At 41.1% G+C, this 23,459-nt stretch overlaps 1 long non-coding RNA gene across 3 annotated transcripts in view; it reads right to left on the bottom strand.

Annotated features, from left to right (window-relative positions):
• Window positions 1-23,048, bottom strand: part of LOC142079016 (uncharacterized) — a 49,142-nt gene extending 26,094 nt beyond the window's left edge. Inside the window, exons 1-2 of one of the 3 annotated variants that reach the window (XR_012672441.1) lie at window positions 22,866-23,048; window positions 10,550-10,697 (exon numbers count right to left, since the gene is read on the bottom strand). This is a non-coding gene — a long non-coding RNA (uncharacterized LOC142079016). The remainder of the gene's footprint in view (window positions 1-10,549; window positions 10,698-22,865) is intronic. The other 2 variants (XR_012672442.1, XR_012672443.1) reach the window with 2 other exon arrangements.
• Between the last annotated feature and the right edge of the window lie 411 nt (window positions 23,049-23,459).

Below are 23,459 nucleotides of genomic sequence, written 5' to 3'. Positions count from 1 at the left end.
TCTCTCTCAAATACAGAACAATGGTTGCATTTTTTATAGCATCATCATTTGCTGTTGATTATTCCCAGGGACCATCAGTCTAATAGTCAGAGGGGCAGTCTTCTAACCTCTGTGTGTGTGTGGCTTAGATATATTTAAATACATGCTTCAAGGGGAACACACTCTGGGGAAGACTGCAATGAACACAGGTTCTTCAACTCTGCTGATAAATGTGACAAAGAATATTTCACAATTCATGTTTCAAAAACATCTAGTAAAACGTAATAAAACAAAAAGTAAGGATAACAAAAGGGTAGGCACATGATGTTACCAATTTAATGACGTTCATTCCTTTTATTAGTAGCAATCCCACAGATGCCTGAGGAAGCCCATTTGCCTCTGTTAAAACAAATCCATTCTAGCAACTGTTCTGACATCCATCATTAAAGCATTTTATGTGAGTAGTCTTTCTTACTGTATTATTAAACCATTCATTAACATGATAGATAAAAACTCCATTCCACTGAGAATCTGCCACGGTGTTACGGAACTGTACCCTGCTTGGCAATGATGAAATATGCCACAACAGGAAAACAATAACACAATGTAACTTAACATTAGGTTTTTCAAATTGTGGAATATTTCTATTGTGCTACTTAGAATATATACCAAAGTTAATTTCCTCTTACAATAAATAAAGAAATAAATGAATTCCATTTGTTCCAGAATTGAATCTCGACAGTGCAGTCTACGAAATGATTGCTAAAACATGACAGAAAACAAAGATGGAAAACTCTTAGTATAGCACTCACTGCCCTGACTCCACGTCATTTTAAGTTCCCGACAGTTCTTAAATGTGCCTGGACAGCCTGAACTGTATCTCTGTTACTGAGCAAATAGCAAATGACTGTACTTAAAACACCTGAAACTGCACAGGGTTCAACAATGTATTTAGGCATGAAGGAGGACATCACCAGTCTCTTCTTTCTTCAGTATACTACAGGGAAAAGTATATTTTCAAAACTAGGCTTTATGGGTAATTTCTCATACTATTGCTGCAGTATTTAAGCACCTCACAGCCTTCATCATCTCTTGTAGTGTCCCTGTGAGACAGAAAAACACACCGTGGAAACTGAGATAAAACAGAATCTCAGAATCAGACAATCACTGAGTCCGGAAGGACCTCTGAAGATTGTCTAGTCCAAACCCGCCGCTCAAAACAGAGTCACCTAGAGCAGGTTGCTCAGGGTCATGTCCAGTCAGCTTTTGATATCTCCATGGATGGAGACTCCACAACCTCTCTGGACTACCGGTTCCAGTGCTCACTCAGCCTCACAGTAAAAAAGTGTTTTTCTTAGGTATAAGTAGATTTTCCTGTGTGTCTGTTTGTGCCCATTGCCTCTTGTCCTGTCACTGGGCGCTTACTGAGAAAAGTCTGGCTCCATCTCGTCTACATCCTCCTTTCAGGTATTTACATACATTGATGAGATCCCCCCTGAGCCTTCTCTTCTTCAGGCTGAACAGTCGCAGTTGTCTCACCCTCTCCTCATATGAGAGATGCTCCAGTCCCTTAATCATCTTTGTGGCTCTTAAGTCTGAATTACTGCTTGCAAAATCCTTAGAACATCTTGCATTTTCAACGAAAACACTGAAAATAACATCCACACATAACAGGAACCAGATTTATCACCATTTGAGAGACTATTCTTGCAATAATTATCAGAGGATTGATGAGTTAATCAGCAGACAGATTCATAAAGGGAAAGCTAGAGTGCATATATTAGACTGCATAGAATTATAGAGAACAATACATTATCTTTTATATTTTCATTTGTATACTGATGCTAAGTTTACCAAGTATCATTATAGAAATTTTTCTCATTGTTTACAAAATGTAGGACATGTACGGTAGTAAAAACCACTTGTCACTTGAATTTTGCTTCTGACCAGACTGTAACTCCATTTAATATCCTTAAGTTAGCACTGTATGTTTAATATGCAGCTTTCTCTGGTTTAAAAAGATCTTCAGGTCAACTTATTAAAAACTTGAAAGTCTACATCTGAAATGGGCACAGACATTGTAACACCAATACATTACTGTGATCCACATACGCCATTATCATTCTGATAATATTATCTGCAAAAATAAAGATACTTATATGCTTATATTTTACTTGGATCTCCTGAAGTTGTCTAGAATAATGATATATAAACCATAAAATACTGCTAATTGAAAATTTAAATTTGCATTAAATTGAGAGGGAATTATCTCCATTATACCAAAATTGCCTTTAAACTGTAAAAGCAGTGTCACCCAGTTTAATGGTAGGAAAGTAGCAACTGGTATGTTCCTCTAGTAGAACTGTTAATCTTAAATCTCAGAGAAAAAAACTACTATGGAATCTTTTATTCTTTTTGTTTCAGCCAGAGGGATTTTTTTTGTGCAGTGAGGGACTGAAAATTCGATTAAATTGCCTCTGAGTACAAAGAAGTTTTGCTCACATTTGAAAAAAAGCAATAAAAATGAACTCAGTGTCGGATAGCTTTGATTTCTGATAGACTTAGTCCACTGAGACCTAACCATCAGTTATCTAACCACAGTTGCCTAATCCGCACTGCTGAGGCCACGACTAGACTTCATGCTCTATTAAAGCAGAGTTTAGAGATCTAGCAGAGAGCATTTAAACTACAAAGCTGCCAAGTCTTACAATGGGAGCAGAATGAAAAACATATCAGCTGATGATCAACCAACCAATTGCTAAACAATTTACAGTCCAAATCTCTCTACTGGAGAAATAATAGTTTCAAAAATTCCCTTCACAAAGACAGTCATGCTGCCAAACCACTCCCATCTGCAGAAACCCGAGCTGCTATACAGAAACTTTCTCTTTGAAACTAGAAAGCCAATCTGAAGCTAGTCCTTCAACTTCAGGAGGGGCGGGAAATTGGAGCATTAAAAAGTTAACCTTAGAAATGATAGCTGTTGAAGCTGTTGAAACTTGCAGGGGCAAGTTTCCAAGAAGGTAAGCCAGTCTGTAACTGCAACGCATCTTCCCACTGCTACAGATCTCCTGGGGTCCCAGTTCTTGCTACGTGTTGGGTCATGTCCTGGGGCTGCATTACATGGGCATAGAGATTGGGAGGGTGTGTGGGACACACGGCAGGGAGGCTGGCTCCTTGGAAGGATGATTTGGATTTGGGCTAGAAGGCACTCTCCCCTGCTGCCAGGCCATTCCCTGTCTGGAATCAACCGGTAAGGTCCCTTCCAACTCTATCTTGTACATGGGGGGCTAGAAGTGAGACCAGATGAGGTGAAGGACAGACGTACCCCTCACTACAGTGTCAGCATACTGTCCACCAAAGTGCAGTAATGACTCTTTCTCATTCCTGAATCCCATCATCACCTAGATCCCCTCTGCAAATGTCAGGGCACAACTGGTACGCATACAACTGAACACTTCCTTCCCAAAACAGCGTGTCCTGACCCATAACGCCAGCTAAGAACAGTTCCTGACCCCTGCTAACTCTGAACTGTGTCCCAGTGGCATCTCAGGGAATACCAGCCCGCATGGGCCAAGGCTGGGTGGGGGAACATGCTAGCAAATGAAGGAGTCCAGACAGCCACCAGCCAGCGTCCTGTGATCCTGTGTTCTTCCCCTGTTTTGTCTAGCAGCAGGGGTGCCGTCCCATTTCCCGTGGATCCCTGTGGGCTCACTCCCCAAGGAGCTCTGGGTGGTGGCAGCGCCAGGCTTCCAGCAGGCCTGAGTCTTCGCAGCATTTCTCCGTGAAGCTGCAAAGCTGTTGGGGTGCTTAAATTTGAGGGAGCTTCAAGCAGAGCTGCCTTTCATCGGGGGAGGGGAGGAAAGGTCTCAGACCATGCCCAGGGCCTTACTCCATGTCTGTTGGTCCAGCATTAGTAGCTTTTGCTCTTGTGAGGAACAGTATGGAGTACTTTTGCAAATGAAGTTAACTGTACATCACCTTGGAAATGAGCATGTAGCTCCCAAAACCAGAGATCCCCTTTCCCCGCAACACAGTCCACACACTCTAGTTCAAACACTAAAGTTATTAACCCTTTTGCTACTTCACAAAGTTGCCAATGACCCCAAGCAAAGGCTTTCATGTTTCTAAACTAAAATGTTGCCATGTTATGTGCTTGGGCAAAAGACCAAGTTCTTCTGCAGCGTGTCCTTCAAAGGGAATGGTGGTTGGAAGTAGTAATATATTACACCAACAGCACCAAAGCCTGAAGGAGAGGGGCTCTATAAAGCTCAGAAAATTTAAAGGCACTCCAAAAGCAACACACTAGAGGACATCTAAAATATTTTCTCTTGTCTACAGAGGGAAAAACAACTAATTGGGATTTCTGCCAGTACTTAACAGCACTCAAATGCTGGCATCAGACAGATTGCTATCAAGCATACAATAAGATGAACTAAGTCTAGTTCATCTGGAAAGGGGTGAACACATTACTCTGCAATGAACCTCCAATTTTGGGAGGCTGCAGGGGATTCCACTTCATAGTGTTGTCATGTAGCTTATAGTGTGAAGCAGAGAGAGCCTGGCCCACCTGGGACCTCGGTGCACCTCAGAGGCTAACATGCTATACTTTGAGGACTTTGTTGAGTAATGTGGGAGATTCGGATGAAAGGAGGGAGGGCAAGGATAATTACATATATCAATTTCTGGAATCCTCATCAACAGTCACATCAGAGGAACCAGGTTTAGGCACGTACTACTGCTTCAGTGACCATCCAGATGGCTACACAGGTATCTGGAATTGGAAAATTTCAACACAATACTATGGTGAATTTACAATACTGCAGTTAATTGTAGTTGACAGAGCTGAGATAGTCTACAACACTGAGGGTATTACTGCAGTCAAACTGCATTACTGTTCTCATGGTCAAACTACTAAAAGTCCTTGTTTGGCCCTCATTATTCTTTTATTTGAATCCTGTAAAATTGTTATGTTATTCATCCTCACAACCCTGAGTAGAGGGGCATGTGATTACCCTCAGTGCCGATAAGCTGAGGCACAGGAAGGCCAGAAATTAATTTAAGCACCTAATTCTTAAAAGCTCCTTTCTACTCCAATGAGCATTTTTGTTTCCAGCAGTCAAGCTACCTAGATGCTTGAAGTTTTGCTCTTGTACATGGACAGATCCTTTTTTGGCTGTGCTTTTACACCTTACTAGAACAGGATTTAGAGACATGTTCAAGCACTCTGTGGCTGCCTTATTCTGTTCTTACTGCCTCGTTGTTAGCACGCTCTCTAGCATGGGTTTGCCCACGCCTACCCACAGCCTCTGAGGCAGCTGAACCAAAGACCAAGAACACTAGGCAGCACGGACAAGACTGTACCACATCTGTCTGGCCTGCACTGTCCTTCAGTGCAGTTGCAGGCGACTGTGCAATCTCAAACATTTTTATATGCTGTCATGCCACACCATAATGCATGCAACACATACCTTCTATTTCAGCAATGGCAGGCTGTGTTAGAGCGCGCTCATTGTTTCGGACACTGTGAGCAAAAAGATAAGCAGAAACATAATATTTACATCCTGGAGCCACAGAAGCACCCCATGGAGGAGACTTAAGGCTAGTTGTTATGTTGTGGATGCACTCAGGCCGAGCCAGGCCAGGCCTACAAAGTTCAGGGCCACAGAATACTCTCTATCCCTATTTAGTGTATTGGTAGAGACATCATTGTAGCTGAGCAATTGTCTCTAAATATAATATGGATCCTTAGGTTAAGTGTGCTACAGCCAAGCGGCATGTCCCGGAAGGAACAGTCTCTCCTACTCCCTTCCATTAGGATAACGAACTGTTCAGTGTTGGGAATATTCTCCTAGAAAACCACTGATGTGGATTTGAATCTTCCTCAAGCACCAGAGGAAGCGCGATCTTTGATATCTGTTTCCTAGTGAGAGCTCCCACTCAGGTGACTGCGTACCTCACACTTAAAAGCTATGACATCAGGCAATATGGCACATAACTGATTCTCTCCAAAGAATTATTCTTAAGTGACTTGCTTAAGGCCACCTCAGATATCACAGTGCAGAGAACTAAACCAGACTCGTAGGCACATATGCCATCCACCCAGCTGCTCTTCTTTCTAACCTGCTGGAATTTGCCATACAGTGTACATCAAACTAATACTCAACTTCTATTCAGTTCTATTTCTCATTCATCAATTTTCCATAAAGTATGAAGAGCCTGTCTTACTAAAAGCCGGTGCTCCCTCCTAAAACCTGTCACCCTTGAAATTCTTTTTTTAACCAGTGGAAGACATTTGTATCACCTAAGGACTGGTGCCATGAAAAACTAAGTCATGCCACTTCAAGCTTCTGCTCAATTTACCAGACATATGACCCAAGTATCATGACATATATATAGTAGGAAATACCATGAAAGCAAGAAAAATGTTTGGCAAGATGTGAAGACTAAGACAGAGTATGTACTACATCTTGAAATCAGGTAGGGCAATTACTATAAAGAATTTTCTGAAATAAAATGTACTAACTAAAGAACTACTTTGCTAGATAATAACTACTTAGCAGAGTAATTTGAGAGCAAAAGGCCCATTTATATTTTCACAATTTAAATTAATTGGGTATTTAATTAAATACTGTGAGACTGTGGTACTATGTTAAAAATGCAGCTGGTCAATGCTTTCTCTGAAGATAGGGAAGTCCCTGAAGATCTGTAAATGTTAGTTATTGAGGGGTGATTAAGCACAACAATGAAATATTCAAGTACAGAAACTCTAAATAAATCAAATGTCAAAGGCATAATGAGAAAAGATACAAATTAATTTTTATTGCGAAGAGTGTATTTTTAGTAACTATCACAAACGGATGAAGCTATGTGCAGCAGGGAGGCATCTCGGCCTGACCACAAGCTACCGTTCATCATGACTGCCAGAAGCCATCACCAACACGGCTCCATGTCCAAATAAACTTTTGGACTCAGGCAAGAATACACTACCAGGCTTGTACTTCACCTCCCAGGATGCAAGTTAAAGCTGCTATCACGTCAAGCTTCTGGGCAGCTTCTGCCCGGACATTCTTTCAGTCACATAGTGAATCCTGCTGCTCTGGATCTTCTTCCCAACAACATTCCCCAACCAATAAACTTAACTCACGAAAAGATTACATGATACCCAAGGGGATGGTTCACTCACTGAAACATTCAGAGCCTTGAATGGCAGTTTGGTTTGATCTGAACATACATGCAACTTGTGGTGAAAGAAACGTCACAGAATCGACCATTAAATACTGTGAGAGAGAAGACTGACTGCTCGCCGCAGCTCCAGCCCTCGGGTCAGCCAGCGAGGCACCAAGGACAACCCAACTGCGCTAGCGGCGATGACGGGAGAGCAGAGCTGGGGCTCCTAGCTCAGACAGACAGTTGCTACCAACCATTTGCAGAGGGGCTTTAAGCCAGATAACGAACCCGTGGGTGCCATCGTTCAAGCCTGGTCACCAGCAGAGGAGCTTCAGCACCCCCTAAGGGAAACTCCCAGCCCAGCCAGCAGCTAATAACTTTGGGCTGTGCATTCATGGGGCACAGAAAAGGCAATAATTAATCCAGACACAAGGCAAGAGCCAGCTGTTAAGCTGGACACAGCCAACCAACACACCACCACATTGTTCCAGGGCAGAAGAGACACAATAAAATATATAGTCAGCTAAATACAGTAAAGTGAAACATGTCAGAGCTTCCTGTACATGTGCAAATCTTGATGGCAAGGACCTTAGATAAATGGTAAAACACTAGGTAAGATTATAGTGTTAACGGTGACTGCTTGTGCAACACTTCTGTAACATGTTTTTCTTGTACTCTGCTCTACCAAGCAACCTCCACCTTCCAGCCAACCCGCCGGGAAGCTCGGTTCTCGCTTGGCCAGACGACTCAGGGCTTTAGTGACACTGTGAGATAGGTAGCCTGTTTTAGGCATCTCTGCGTAGTCTCCTGTAGGCTCAGATGGGAGATCACACAAAGACCTCCAAGGTTGGGAGTCCACAGGACACACATCAGTGAATATTAGTTAGAGCCTCCCCTTTGCAGCCACAGCCCACACGTTTGGGCAAAGGCTTTGTCATACCAGCTTAAGCACCCGTTTTTTGGACATGGCTGGCAGATGCTTAGATATTACATCTCAGGTAATTGCTTTTCAGGTCCTTTCTTTGGAAAGCCCGCTACCAAAATCCTTGAGCGTCTTTGATGTGCTTGCGGATTTTCTCTGACTTAGAACAGAACAGTTACATTTAAATTGCTTTAAATATTTAATATCTGTCTTTCACAGAGTGAATAGTAATGCTCTCCAAACTTTCTTAGCTATATACCCGCAGGAGTGCTTTTTCAGTCTCCCCTGTTGCTGTCAGCTAAATGTGAGAAACGTGGACTGTTGGTAGCAAGCGTGTGAGCTTTTCCTTCTGACTTGTGAAGCTTCAGACACAATTCTTTGGTGTATGCTGATCTGCCTGACCTCCTCTTTCTTCTAAATGATATTGAAACTATTATCACTGGCTCTGTCTCCCCCTCCCTATTGTTCCTTTCTTCCCAAGCTCTTTTTCCCTCCTGACAATTCAATTTTCTGAGTTTCTGCGGTATAATTTTAATCTTTCCTGTGGTTTTCTAGAATTATCTTCAAAGGCCATAAGGTACTTTCTTACAGGTTCTTCCTGCTGCAATACAGAGAGTTCCCCAGGCTTATCTAATTAATGTGGCTTGCATAAGTTTGTAGCAATTTAGCCAAAATGAACGAAAATTTTTGTTAAATTACCAGAGCTCAGGGGCCTGCACTTCCAACTTTTTATTTGGGCAACTGACAGACCCTAAAGAAGTACCTGCCTCAGTAAATGCCTCAGTGTTGCTCACCACAAAATGTCTTTTGCATTTTCTTTCTGCTTTTATCCAGCAGCCTCAAAGCATTTTGCAAAAAAATGTACTCGTTTTGTGTCAGGGTGTTTCTCAGAGACAAATAAACACAAAAGTGCGTGCAGTAAAGCTGATTTACCTGGGGTGCAGAGATGGAAAGTGAAGTAGCTCTCTAATAGACTCACACGAAATGTCACAGTCACCCTACTCAGAGGAATGCACTGCCAAGTGCATCTTATGATTTCTCTAATGAAGGGTAACACGTGTCCTTCTTCAGCTGCGGAGAATGACGTGCCAGCCATCTGGCCCAAAGGCTGCCCATTGACTCTGACTGGTAAATCTGTCTGAACTGTGGGAAATGATGGACACTAACTGGCAAGGAAGATTTCCTCCCTGGTGTACATCAGCCATCTCCTACTATTTTGAGAACTAAGTAGGACTCCTGCTGTGTTGTTTATGCAGCTTGAGACAGAGTTTTTATGCTTTATGCTTTCCCTCTGACAAGATTTGCTGGGTCCCGATGTAACTTTCCAGGAACCATGCATTAAATCAGAGCAGTCGGGAACAACAGCTGTGAGTCCAGTTGCCACTAGGTGTACTATTAATATATGAAAACCAGATACAAAAGACTGGTCTGGGCTTTTCTTTTACTCCCTTTTAATCTGGAATGTATTCAGACCTCTGAGGAATCATTAACTTTAATATCAGCTGTTTCCCTCCCTGTTTCTACTTAGAAAGAGCTTGTAAAATCTGGACTGTGCTTTCGAAGGCATCCCAGTAAGAACTTGCAATACCACAGCAGTGAAGAAAATGCAAAATACTCGTTGAGCCACTGAAGCTCTGCAACCAACTCTAACAGATTTTCACAAAACTAAGCTCTGTTTCAAGCAAGGAAGTGTTATGTTACTTCAGTCAGTGGCAGACTAAGAAAACCCATCTCACTGGCTAAGATCTGCTTCCCTCTTTTTTCCTCCAGTCACCATCCTACATTTCTTTTTGATGGAAAAAAAAAATAGTAAATATTAATTAAAAGAGCTGCTAAAGCAGAAAAGAGTATTTTAGATATATGATCTTCTGAGTTCTGTCCAACAACATCATCTTAGGTAATGGCTTATCACGTAACATTTGCTTTATTTTCTCTTTAACAGTAGGATATTTCCAAACTTGTGCATCCCATCTGTATCCATTTTCACAATGACTGAACAAATGCAATTAGACTGCAGTCAGCCATGTAATGGTCTCCTACGACTGCCACTAGGTATTTTTAGTCCATGGATTCTCTTACTTCTCAGCTATGCCTTCTTCCTTTTCCTAGCTTACATTTATTATCAGAGTTGCTTCTTTCCTTTCACTGCCATTCTGTGTTACTGAAAGAATCCCATATGCTTTACCTTTTCATATTTCTCTCATGGTCACCTCATCAGAACATACAGATGGTTGAAAAAGGAGGAAATTTTTCAGTAAAATTATTGCAAAATTTGCCCTTTTTTTCTTCTCAAATTCTGTACTTTTCATTATTTCCTGGATCTGAACAGTCTGCCTTCTACCCAGACTCTCTTCTACCGGTTACTATGTTTTTACAAAGATATATGAACTGCTGGAGAAGAGAAAATCTCCATGCCAACGTATTGAGAAAGGAGTTCTGTTTCCTTCTCCCACAACAGATTTTCAACGATCCGCCCACCTCGCAGCAGGATGCGACATTGATTTTTTTGAAGTCCAGATTGCAGTTCTCTTACGTGCTGAACAGAGCAGGGATGAACGTGACTCTGTGTGTGCTCTTCTTTGCCTATGACACGGACACCCAGCAGCCTTTCCGACTTTACTTCAATCTGTTAAAAACAAAGACATGTCGCTGAATCTTCCTTCTTTCAGAGTGTTAAACATGACATGCTTTAAAATCTCTGAATTTGTCAACTGGTTTCTTCACCAAGTAAATGTGATGTTTCTCTGCCTGTATCAATGACCTTGGCTTTCCTTAATGCTGCTTGTTGAACAGGCCTTTCTCTCTTTCAATGTCTTTAATTCCTGATTTTGTGGTCCGATTTCATGTTGTGTATGCAGAATTTCCTGTTTGTTTGTGGTGGGTTTTTTTTTTCTATAAGGCAGTCAACTTTTCTTAATTCTAGCTTCTTTTTCGAAGTACTTATCTGAAAAAAGGTGAATCCTCGGTTGTACCTCCGCAGCAGTGAAATACTTTTATCAGGTTTGTCTCTAATGTGGACAGTGCACATGCTGAAAGCCTTCTTTACAACAGAAGGATGCACTGATTTAATTTAAACCAGGTTTTAAACCAATCTACTTTAAGTAATGTAAATTCTTGTGTAGGCTTTCTTACTTGGTATAGCGCACACAAGTTTTTCATTGTCCTGAATTAAAAATAAAAGAAATTGGTTTAAGCTCAAATAGGAATGTCTGTGCTATTTATTTAAAACTGCATACCTAAACAGACTGGTGCAACTTTCCCATGGAGAAAAGGCTTTAAACTATACACAATAAGATAAGAAAAAAGTATATACAGTCCCCTAGAGTATTTTTTCCTCTATACTGTCAGTTCCCCATCTTTTCCACACTTCTATCTCTGATTGCAAGCACAGTTTTTCAGTTGTTTCCCAAAACAGAAACTTGCATAAATTTCATTGCAGCTTCTGGGGACCTCAACGATCTCCAAAAATGTTCTTGTGCTTACACTTCCTATTCACCAGTTCCTGCTTCCCTTTTACCCTGCTTTTTCCATGCTGTCTCTGCAGATTGCACTGGCTCTAGAGCAATTTTGAACATTTAGTCTACAGCATCTCCCTTCAAAAATGTAACCAAGCTTCTAGGAGTATCTTCAGAATATATATATTTTTGCCCCAACATTCCTTTTAATAGAGAAAGAACCATTAAAAAGAAATATTCTGACAGTGAATAGAAAATGAAATTGATTTCTACCTCTAGATTTGCCTAAGTTATATTCAGAGGCAGCATATACCGAAAAAGTTACAGAAATACAACAAGCCTGAATCTTTCATTACCTTAGAGAATAGCCAAGCTTAGCAGCAGTGACTTCATCTCTAAGTCCAAAATCTTCAGCTGGAAATACTTTCCTTGCTTCCTTTTGAACAGGCTCAGAAATCTTTTCTGCCTTCATCTCACTTCTTCTCCCAGCAAAAGAAATTATTCTGGTTTCTCAGTCAGCTTATTTTCACTAAGCATTTCAGTTTACAGCCTCAGCTCAGGTTCATGTGTGTGAAGCACTTAAACAGACCTCATCATAGGATATTACTATTGTCTTTTTTTCCCCTTATGGATAAGCATATTTGCTATTATATTTCCTTCCCTTTGATATCAGATTAGTGAGGCTACATTAATTATTCATTCCTCTAGGTGACGAATGCTCTGCGTTCGATAGTTGATTGGCCTGATTCTTGAAGTTCAATCGAGATGTTAGTTTTAGCTATTCCAGGGAGGACAAAGGAGAAAAGATACCTCAGCAAGAGTTCAAATATTTATAACAGATCATTTTCCTACTGCTTCTCACAGTGCTGCATGCCTTTCACTTTATGAAATTCAACATTTAAAAAATCCCTTCATTCAATGTTAGGAAATGCGTTGACACCCAAACTGGCAGAATTCTTGAGTTAAGCATTCTCCTCCACTATTCTGCTGCTTCCCTGACCAGCACTGGTCACCAGAAAATGCTTCTTCCACTTAAACCCCTATCTGACAAGCTCCAGAAAGGAAAAAAAAAATGCATTGAGATGCTGGGCATTGCAAGAATATTCCAGTAAACTGTTTCTAAGGTTAGCTGCACCTATGGGATTAAGTCCTGTTGTGGTTTAATCTGGCAGGCAGCCAAATACCACGCAGCCACTCACTCACTCCCCCCACCCCCCCGGTGGGATGGGGAGAGAATCGGAAGGGTAAGAGTGAGAAAAACTCGTGGGTTGAGATAAAGACAGTTTAATAGAACAGAAAATGGAAAATAATAATAATAATAATGATAGAATATACAAAATGAGTGATGCACAATGCAATTGCTCACCACCCGCGCTGACCGATAACCAAGTAGCGATCGGTACTTCCTGGATCATGCCTACCATTCATATACTGAGCATGACGTCACATGGTATGGAATACCCCATTAGCCAGCTGGGCTGGCTGTCCTGATTATGTTCCCTCCCATCTTGTGTACCTAGCTCAGTCAGTAGGCACGGGAGCTGTCCTTGGACTAGGAGGGCACTTAGCAACAACTGAAAACATCAGTGTGTTATCAACATTCTCCTCACACTAAATCCAAAACACAGCACTAGGAAGAAATTTAACCCTATCCCAGCTGAAACCAGGACAAGTCATTAGCTATTTACCACAAAATCATCCTTAATTCAAGCTAGCCTAAAGTAAAAGGGAAGAAAAATGTTTGCCTCCAGAATTTAAAATAGGTGGTTGCAAAGTTTTCTAAAGTCAATGTGCCAAAAAGAAATGGAAAATGCATGCAGATCTTTGGTCATTATTTATGTTGGCTCTAAAGTTTCTTCTCACCCATTATGAGGCAGCTGAAAGACTGTTAGAAATTCACATCCTCTTGACTGAGGATCCAGCCTTGAAATAACTACATTCCCAGGTTGGGTTCGTGGAAGGGGATCTTGGCTCAGGGAAGAATGTTACCTTTCATAGTACGTTCCTTTAAACACATTTTAAAGATGTGTTCAAAATCAAATTGCTCCTCCCACAAATTTTTTAACCTTCACTTCTTAAGTGAAAGGTGATGCTTCACTTTGGATCTTTTTCTTGATTATTAATTGCCCTTGCCTCTTTGAAAAAGCTGCTATCTTTTTGGCAAACCAGACATAGTCATCTCCTTGGCTTGAGTATCAGCAAACTGTTAATCAGTTTATCACCAACTGACACACTTTTCTTCCTACCTGATGAAAATCGAAAATACTTCTGAAAGTCAGTGTGTATTATCTCTTTAATCAGAAGGTTTTATTTCATGTAAGGCTTCACCCATGTTTTATACAAACATAACAATGGACTATGCCACAACTATCTATCATCAGATATGATCACTGGACCAGACGCAACTGAGCTTTACCCCATGAGGTAAGTCAGGCATGGGATGTCACCTATCCCCAGGTGACAGCTACATTCGTAGCATGGGCTTTGATTTACTTTTGGTCCGTGATGCAGCTAATTGGGGTCAGTGCAGCATGCAGGCTCTCATGCAGCACTTCTCTGACATCGCAGCAGCACCCCAAAGCCACTGCAGGAACAGACGAGTCCTCCAGGCACAGGCTACCTTTGCTGGAGTTCCAGCATTTGCCAAGCAGACGTCCAGGGTAAAGTCCCTCATAGCTGAGGGGGCAGCAGAAATGCCCAGATGGGACAAGGAGTGTGGGCAACAGATGGAGTGGAAGCCCTTGAGGATTGTGTGAGATTTTTTGCTTGAGATTTATAATTTTGTTTTTTTCCCTACAGACTTGGGAGTCATGAGATATGAGAAGTGCCCATGAGACTAAAAAACAGCTAGATTGTTTTCATATATTTTTCATTTGCTGAGGGTGAGTTTGATGCAGCAGAACTTTATTTCAGGATTGTCTCCTAAGGACAAACAAGATCATGTGAACAGAAGGCAGGCAAAACAACGGGTATTTAACTGATGTATGGGACTGAGCAGAGTAAAGAAACAGAGCATTTCCTCCTGAACAATCTGTTGGTGGAGGGATGGAATCAGGTGTTCAGAGTTGGTTGCAATATGGAGGACTGGCTAATCTTCTGGAAAGACATTTGGAACAGGACCATATGGAGCTATTTTCACTGCCGCATTGGGAAAAGATAGCAATAGAGCAGAGAAAAGAGAAGCCAGAGCTAACAACACACATTACAGAAACAGAGGCAGGCCATATAGAGCCTTTTGAAGGATGGGCTCTTAACCCGTGATTGAATTTAAACAAGAATTAACTGATGGACAGGGGACCGTGGAGTGAACTGTGACTTGTGGCTGTTGATAATGACAGCAAAAGTGCAGTTTAATTTCAACGTAGAGCACTGTCTTTTAGACAGCTTATAAACCTTCACGCAGCTGTGCCAGACACAGGTTTGGAAACTAAGATTAAGTTTGTGCCATGGAAAAGGGCACGTAGGATGATAAGGAGTAGATGAAAAGGGCAAGGAAGGAGCACTAATCCTTGGGTAGAAGGATGAGGTAGTTTGGGGAGCCAGAACTTTCCCAGTTAATCTGTATGAACTTGAGGCTCTGTTTCAGGATGACCATAAGAGACAATATTTCTAGCAGAGTTGTCCTTGAGAGGGAACCAGTAGTACTGTAACAGCCAAGAATTTAAAGTCAGTAAAGGGTTGGAAAGAAATGGCCAATAAAAAAATAATAAATGAGGTGGCTGCAAAGAGGATTATGGGTCCCTTTACTCCTTTAGGACAGATATTGACAAAAGGATGTGATGAATTCAGAATGATCCATTCAGCCCCCGTCTTGTCCTCGCAGAGTGTCCATAAATGATGGTGGTGACCCTCGATTAGTTCTTTGATACATATTTTCCTTGACCTAGCAGTATCAGTCATTCTTCCCCACGGCCTTGTAACATGGCTTGCAAATTGTAACACCAAATTGGTATTTCAGCTATTACCAGCTCGCCATCATGATTCCAATTTGCTGGGATTCAAGATCCACGGACAGTATTTCTTCAAGAAAGCAATGTCAATGGGTTGCTCGTTGGCCGTACAACGTCTGGTAATTCATCAAAATGCAGTACAGGCAGTGAAATGGGAAGTGGAAAGCCTCTGGCAGCTTACTGTCCTCAGGACTTTGCTGGAAAGGGAGGGAAGAAAGGACAGTAGTACACAACAATGTGGTAGCGGACTGTGGTAGCAGGGGAGTTAGAAATCCCTATGGCCATAAAAGAGGACAGAGGGTTTCTGCACAGAAGCTGCCTTGGGAAACTAAACAATCTAGACAACCATATAGGACCAACCCATGCTGCCACAGGAGGAGTGGATAGAAATCAGAAGGACAAGGGGGCCAAGAAGGATCATTCAAAGAATTGCAGGTGCTGCTGGGGGACACTTAGACCTTGTATGCATAGTGGTAGTGATTGCACAAAGGCACGGTGCACTAACCACTGCAAAATTTGATGGTCATATACAAAAGAGGCTTATCTGTTAATGAGCAACATGATTCACCATAACATAAACTTGTAAGGAGTCTGTGGTGCAGTGCTGGTGGTATTACACAAACAAGGACATAGCAGGCCTGAGTAAATGTATCTAAGGCAATTCATTTCAATTTCAGGACAACACATTTGTTTGGGAAACGAGCTCCTCAACCAGTGGATTGCTCAGGGCAACGCCTCTGCGCCTGTGGATCCTGAATAAGGGTCAAGTCAAGGGATGCTGGCCTATTTTGCACCTACAAAAGCACATTCTGAGGAGTTTTTGAGGTTCTCAGGGAAGGTAAATCTAGAGGAAAATGACCTCTGCAATGCATATGTAGCACAATATGGATTTCCTCATCGAGCAGGGCCTGGCAACATCCACTAGAGAAGGTCTGTCCACAGCCATTGCTCTGAGTACAGGGCTGATGGATTCTATGGAACAGTGTAGGAGTCCCGACTCGCAAGTTGAGACCGAGAGATGGTCAGACCTGGATTTCTTGGAAACAAGTGGAGAGAATACAGGCCTCACACTTATGGGCAGTTACAGAGCTTCACTCATCAGGCTAGACAGACCTTTGCCTTCCCACACGGCTATTAGTTATGTAGCATGTGATGCATACTAAAGTGTATCTTACTGTTCTTTTGGAGTTTTGAGAAGAAACTGAAGTGATTCCTGATATGACAGTCTGACTGGTCTATCCATACCTGCTATAAATGCAACAAATATACCTCTACTACTTCTAATTTATCTAAAATATAAAAAACCGTTTACGTACAGTTTGATGACATATCCACTTTGCATTTAGCTCTTCATACTATACTCTTGTATAGTACTTCTATTGTATTTTATTAAATATAGCTGTGTATGTGTATATACATACTATCTAATTACATCTTTATACACTATAGTATACTATGTGCAGGGATGGAATTAGTAAAGCTAAAGCTTAGTTGGATGAGAAACTAGCATGGCTAGGAAGGTCTGTTAAGAAGGACTTCTGTAAGTACATTGGCAGCAAAATGAAGGCTAGGGAAAACTTAGATCTACTGTAGGTGCCCTACCTAGGGGAGCTAGTGACAAAGGACATGGAGAAGGTGAGGTACTCAGTGCTTTTTTGCAACAGTTTTTACTGGTATGTTCTTCCCTCAGGTGTACCAGGAACCTAATAACAGTCAGTGGAACTGAAGCATTACTCATGGTAGAGGGTAACTAGCAGAGTTAGGGATCACTTAAGCCAGCTGGACATATGAGACTGGATGGGGAGCATCCAACAGTGCTGGGACAGCTGGCTGCTGTCATTGCAAGATCTCTATCACTTTTGAAAGGTCATGGCAATCACAAGTAGGTTTCTGAAGACTAGGGAAGGCAAATGTCATAATCCCTCTTCCAGAGGGGCAAGAAGGAACATCTGGAGAAATACAGGCCAGTCAGCCGTGCATGGAAAAGTTGGGGAATAAATTTTCCTGGAAGCCATTTAGGACTGTAGGGTTGACTATTACAGGTGCTAAACAGCTGCCATTAACACAAGCTCATCATAGGTCAGCATCTTTCAGTACCTCATAGTGTGGCTGTCTCAGAGCTTCGGCACAAGCAGCCACTCTTAAAACATGGATGAAGTTGGTACTCAGCTTCCCAGAGTACAGCATTGAGGTGGGTTGACCTGGGCCAACAGCCAAGCACTCCACACAGCTGCTCACTCCCTCCGTTTCGCCCACTCGCTGTGGGGCACAGAGTGGGAAAAAGAGAAAGCCTTGATGCTGTGCAAGCACTGCTCAGCAATAGCCAAAAGACTGCTGTGTTATCAACACTGTTTTGGTCACAAATCCAAATCCAAAACACAGCACCATAAGGGCTGCTATGACGAGAATTACCTCCATCCCAGCCAGACCCAGCACAAGCATGAAAAACCTTCTAACGATATTTTGATAAATGCTTAACACACAACAAGTGTTGAACACAAAACTAGACTTCTGTGAAAAGTATAAAAATTGTAATATTAGCAACTAAAATAAATTAATTTAAATTATGTAGTCTGGACAAGTGGAAAAAATTGAAAACTGGTAAACAAAATGAATCTTTGTGCAAAGAAAAATAAAATACAGATGCATACTTTAAAAACATCTTATAACCTTTAGCTTTCAGCCAGCAAGTATTTTGAAAATATACTCATTAAAACTGACACAATTCTGGAACACAACTGAAAAGCAAAACAACCCTTCCACCATTGTTCAAATGCTGCAGTTTCCTAAGGAGAGGTCATAAGACTTCCCAACCCTAAAGAATGCTGATACTTTGCATTCTTTTCATGAAAGAAGAAAGAGGACTGGAGAGATAACAGGAGAAAGAATGTGTTAGCCTTATACCCTTGAGCTGTGATGGAATACCAGTCTACTTACATTTAATTATGTTCAGTCTATAACAAAGCATTCAGCAGAAAACATCAATAAGAATGTTGACACACTCAGACTCCTTCTAATAAGAATGAAGAAGAATTATAGTTGGAAATCTGGCATCTAGAATTCAACTGAAAAGGGATTTTTGCTGTTTAGCAATTAGTTCTCTCTGTAACGTAAAGTAGTATTTCTAAAGGAAAATTATTGGGTAGAATTACAACTGAGCTATGTGTTAAGATCAGTTCAAAGAGTAAAAACCGACTACATTACTCTAGACAAAGACACATTTGGACTAAATATACACCACAATACATAATTTCTTGTTGTTTATTACTTAATGTTCTCTGGAAGGAACATAAATAAATAATGCATAGAGTAAAGACCTAAACTGCAATTGATACGTTTGCTGCAAAGTTAACAGAAATCTTAGGTCAACTACCAAAGGTCTGAAACTAAGGCTCTTCCAGGAGAAAAAGTGGTTTTTGGAATAGGTCTGGCAATCTCTTGGAAGGATAAAGTGGGGTCAGGTAAAGCCTATGTCAGGTACTGTTACCGTGGGAAGCCGAGTACCAACTTCACTCGTGTGTCGTAGGAGCGGCTGCTTGTGCCTAAGCTCCAAGACAGTCACCCTGTCGGGTACTGAAAGGTGCTGACCTATGATGAACTTGTGTTAATGGCAGCTGTTTAGCGCCTGTAACAGCCAACCCTACAGTCTTAAATGGTTATTTCCTAGAAGCTAGGGCCAACTGTCCATACTTGGGTACATGCAAAACTCCCACTGAAGCCAGGAACAATTTCTATGGAAGAATAGAAAGACCCTGAAAATACTGAAATCAATGAAGTTTGGCGCTATTTACCATGGATGTGGTATCTGACCCTAAGTATGAAATATGGACACCAAGCAACCATCACTTCTGTAATAAGTGCTTGCTGCAAGGCTTGCAGTCAGCCAGGGGCTCAGTTCCCATCACAACCACAAAAAACCACAATGTTCTGATGTTAACTGTTTTTAGAAATAAAATGTAGAAACAACACCCCACCAAATCCAATGTGCTTGGAAACACTAAGAATTTAAATCAGCTTGACCTTTTTTCATTTTCACTTTTGAACCAACATTAATTCTTTCCTTTATTGAAATGGCGCAGCTTCCATAGGTCCAAATCAGTTGCAATCTCAAAGACAGAATGGGATGGGAAACAGAGGAACAGAGAAGCGGTAGGATCCAAAGCCGAGTACAACACCTAATTCTCTTGCGCTTCATTTGGGAGCCGTACCAGTAGCTTCCAGGAGCAATCATAGTTCCCATTTCCACTGGCAGTCAAGCTTCCACGTGACTTAAAAAACCCAATGGGCTGTGCACGCTCACCCTCGTGTGGAGGGTAGCCTTGTCGTCTACAGAGCTAGAAGAACAAGACCCTCTCTAACCGGGCAGCAGCAATGTGCCCATTATCTATCATGACAAAATACGCAATTTCTTTAGTAAGTCCCAGACTAATGAGACCTAATGGAGAGACAACTGTGCCTCAAGAGGCCTGGCTTCTGTTTTCATCTCTGCTGCTAGTTTGGCTTTGGCAACTTATTTTTACCTCTCTGTACTTCCATTTACCCATCGTAAGGCAGGGGATAATGAAAATGATGGTCTTTATGCAGAATGTTGAGATCTTTGGATGAAAAAACTCCAAAGGATGGCTTTTACTTTCCCTGTTGCACTAGACATCTTCCTTCCTTCCTCTCTCCCTCCCTTCCTACTTTCCTTTCTTTCTTTCTTTCTTTCTTTTTCTTTCTTTCTTTCTTTCCTTCTTTCTCTTTCTCTCTTTCTCTCTTTCTTTCCCTCTCTTTCTTCTTCCCTCTGTCCTCCTCCCTTCCTTCCTTTGAATCTATAAATGGCTTTATTAATCTTCCATATCAGAATACTTTTGTAGTATTATCACTGTGAGTAGTGTCCTAAGGCAGCATTGAATTGCACTGCATCAGAGGAAGAATGAATAGTGACATTTTGTAGCACAGTCTCTGTAAAGTCACAGAGCCTTATTCACTTTATTTTGCTTTATTTTCCTTTTAGTATATAGTGGTAGAGACATTTATAAAGATTTTAATGACAAGCACTAAATTTTAGCTTAATGTGAGGCTGTATTGTGATAGTGGTTTCCATTTGGGTTTTCCTTAAAGGCAGAATTCTCCCATGAAGTCAATATAAATTTCTACTTCAGCTGTATGGCAAATAATAACCTCTAACTGATCTTGAAAGAAAAGAAACCTAGTACAAACTATGTCACTCTAGCCTGCACCGTGTCTAAAACTTAACAGCTAAGATAATATTGTAAACAACAGTGGGGAGAAGCAAAAGTAAAAAGTAGTAATTGCATCCAAGATAACTACTAACAGAAAAACAGAATGCTTTTGTGAAAAAGGCATACAGAGCAACTTCTTCACTTGCTAGAAACGTCCTGAATTTGATTCACATCTCAGCAGTAATCCATCATACTGAGAAATTGCTTTTTGTGCTGATTTAATGTTTGATAACAGCTCAGAAGTCTGAACTTCTATGACAATAAACGTAAGACTGGCAATGTAAGGTTTCAACATTTCTTTATGAAAACATCATTCCACCTTTCTGATGAGATAGACCTGTCGTACACTTTTTAGCAGAAACATTTCCAAGGAGATTTAATAAAACACTAAGATAAAAGTGCGTTTGAGTTTAACAATTACATTATGATTCAATTCAGTAACTTTTAACACTCAACATATTTATATGTTTGCCCTGGTGGGAACTTATTCTAATTCTAAAGAAAAAAAAAGAGCTATATAGGTTTTCCTGGAAAACTGAATTAGTAAATCCAGCGAGCAAATAAATTTGTGTTCCTTGTCAGAGTGACAGTGCAGTTAGAGTAACAACATGGAATCAATCAGACAAGATACGGAGAAACCCGCAAACATTGGCAACCCAAGTGACTTCAATCATTGAGTCAATGCAACAATAGTCGGTAAGGGAAGAGTGGAAAACGGATACTAAAGCACATGTTACTTTCTCGCCCCAAATCTGTTTACTTGTTTTCTTACACAAACTGTTTTCCCAGATCTGCACATTATAACAAAGCCACCTTTTTGGATGGGGTCCCACAGAGTCTCTGAAGATTGCCTAGCAAACCATAGTCTTAAAAACTGCACCCTTTTCTTAATCTGGAGTAGCAGTGGACAGAACAGAAACGACCATTGTTTGGCTTTTGGTAAAGCCTCTCTATATATTTCCATGGAAGTAGAAAAGCGGGGAACTTTCCCGTCTTGTGACTGTATCAAATTGTAAACCCATTGTTTTAAGTAGTGGGTAGCAACATAGACAAGTAAAAATCTGCAAACTCAAAAAGTCAAAGTGAAGGATCACATTCCAAAGAAAACCCTTTTGTTTGTCTATCATTTCTCAGAAACTTATCATGCTACCCTAAAAATGTCACAAAGGATTAGAACTACGTGAAGAACTGATATTTTTATTAACTGGCTGGAAAAAAAAAGAGAAAAATTACTTCATTTCTCAGTGGTTTTTAATCTTTAAAAATAGCAAAATCTTAAAACATGCTGTTGAAACAAACCAGCCCAACTTTCAAAACAACTAATTGTTTTCAGGAGAAACTATTTTGGATGCATTATCAAAACCAGAGAGTAGTTTTCATTGTCTTTATGCTTACCTATAAATTTGGCAAAAAGCTACTCACTGAGAGAGTTTTGCCCACCCTATAGCTAAATACAGAGCACTTTATCCTGCTCCCCAAGATTTACAGCATGCATGTGCATATGTGTGCTGGAAATGATGGCAGGAGTCAAGAGGGTTGCGGCAAAACATTTAGTTGTCTTTTAAGTGTTGAGTGACCCTAAGCTGAATTATTATAATTTCCGCCTGACTTGAACCCAGAAACGGCTTTTCTATGTGTTTCAGTATTTTCAGAAAGAACACAAAGCTTTGCTGCAGGCCCCAGTGAGAGCACCGAAATTGCAGCCACTTGTTAAGTACTGGGGAGTATTTTCAAAATAGACGTAAATGGTGTCCTAATCATAGTTCAATAGACTGCCTATTTTTAAAATAGACTGCTTGCTGAACATACTTTGGGCTATAAAGCACAAAAATAAGAACCTAGCATTACTGTCAGAAGTGCTGTGAAGAGCCGTCTGCAACTGAAAGTAGTTTTTACATGCATGCTTTTTTTCCCCCTCTCTAATCTCTTCATATGTTTTTTTAACCTAGCCTTTAGGATCTGTAAAGGGCTCTTTTCCTATTTTTGGTTGGGTTTTTTTTTTTCCAGTGTGGGTGCTGGGTTTTCGCCTGCACCGTCACCACAAAAGACATAGCTTCTTTCTGCTTGCTATTTTAGTTAAAATCAGTAGTAGCTGGAGAGTATTCTTTCTTGGTTGTGCTGGATAATGTCACAGATACTTGAGGCGTCTATCATGAGCTCTTACCTGTTAATTGAAGAGGTGTGCTGTGGAATCCTTCACAAAAATGCTCTTACTCTAAAAGATCCACCGGTCTTCCAAACACGTTAAAACATGAAATAAAAATATTCTAAGCAGCCTGATTTATTTACTCTTCCCTCACGGTGCTGCTGCATTTCAGTGCGCTGTCTTGGGATGCTGTCATTCACTGGTTTTCCAGTAGAGACTTGCCTTTCCTACAGTCCCTGGGAAAGGGGTGTCAGCACCCGGCGCAGCTGACTTGGCAAAGGAAGTTACTCTAGGGCCAACTTTTTGTAAAAACTCTGCCTGTTTTCCTCCGAACTTTCCCACAGTTGCTCCCACTCGCGCATGCTGGTACAAACAACGGGACTGCTGGAAACGACAAAGTGACTGAAAACTCCCAGCATTTTAATGCCTGTCAGCTACCTCTGTATTTCTTGTACATTGGCATAATCGAGAAGGAGATTGCTACTAATATGAATGCACCGCCGCTAGCTGGAGAAATGCATGTTGCCTTAGATCTGCCAAAGAAACAATCACTTTGTTTCACAGAAGTGAAATCTCACTTACAAACTTTACAGCATCTCCTCATTTAAGTAC

Source organism: Calonectris borealis, chromosome 2, assembly GCF_964195595.1.
Source record: "Calonectris borealis chromosome 2, bCalBor7.hap1.2, whole genome shotgun sequence".
Taxonomy (NCBI): Eukaryota; Metazoa; Chordata; class Aves; order Procellariiformes; family Procellariidae; genus Calonectris; species Calonectris borealis.
Note: the sequence above shows the minus strand (reverse complement) of the source record. Positions and strands in the feature narration are given on the sequence as shown.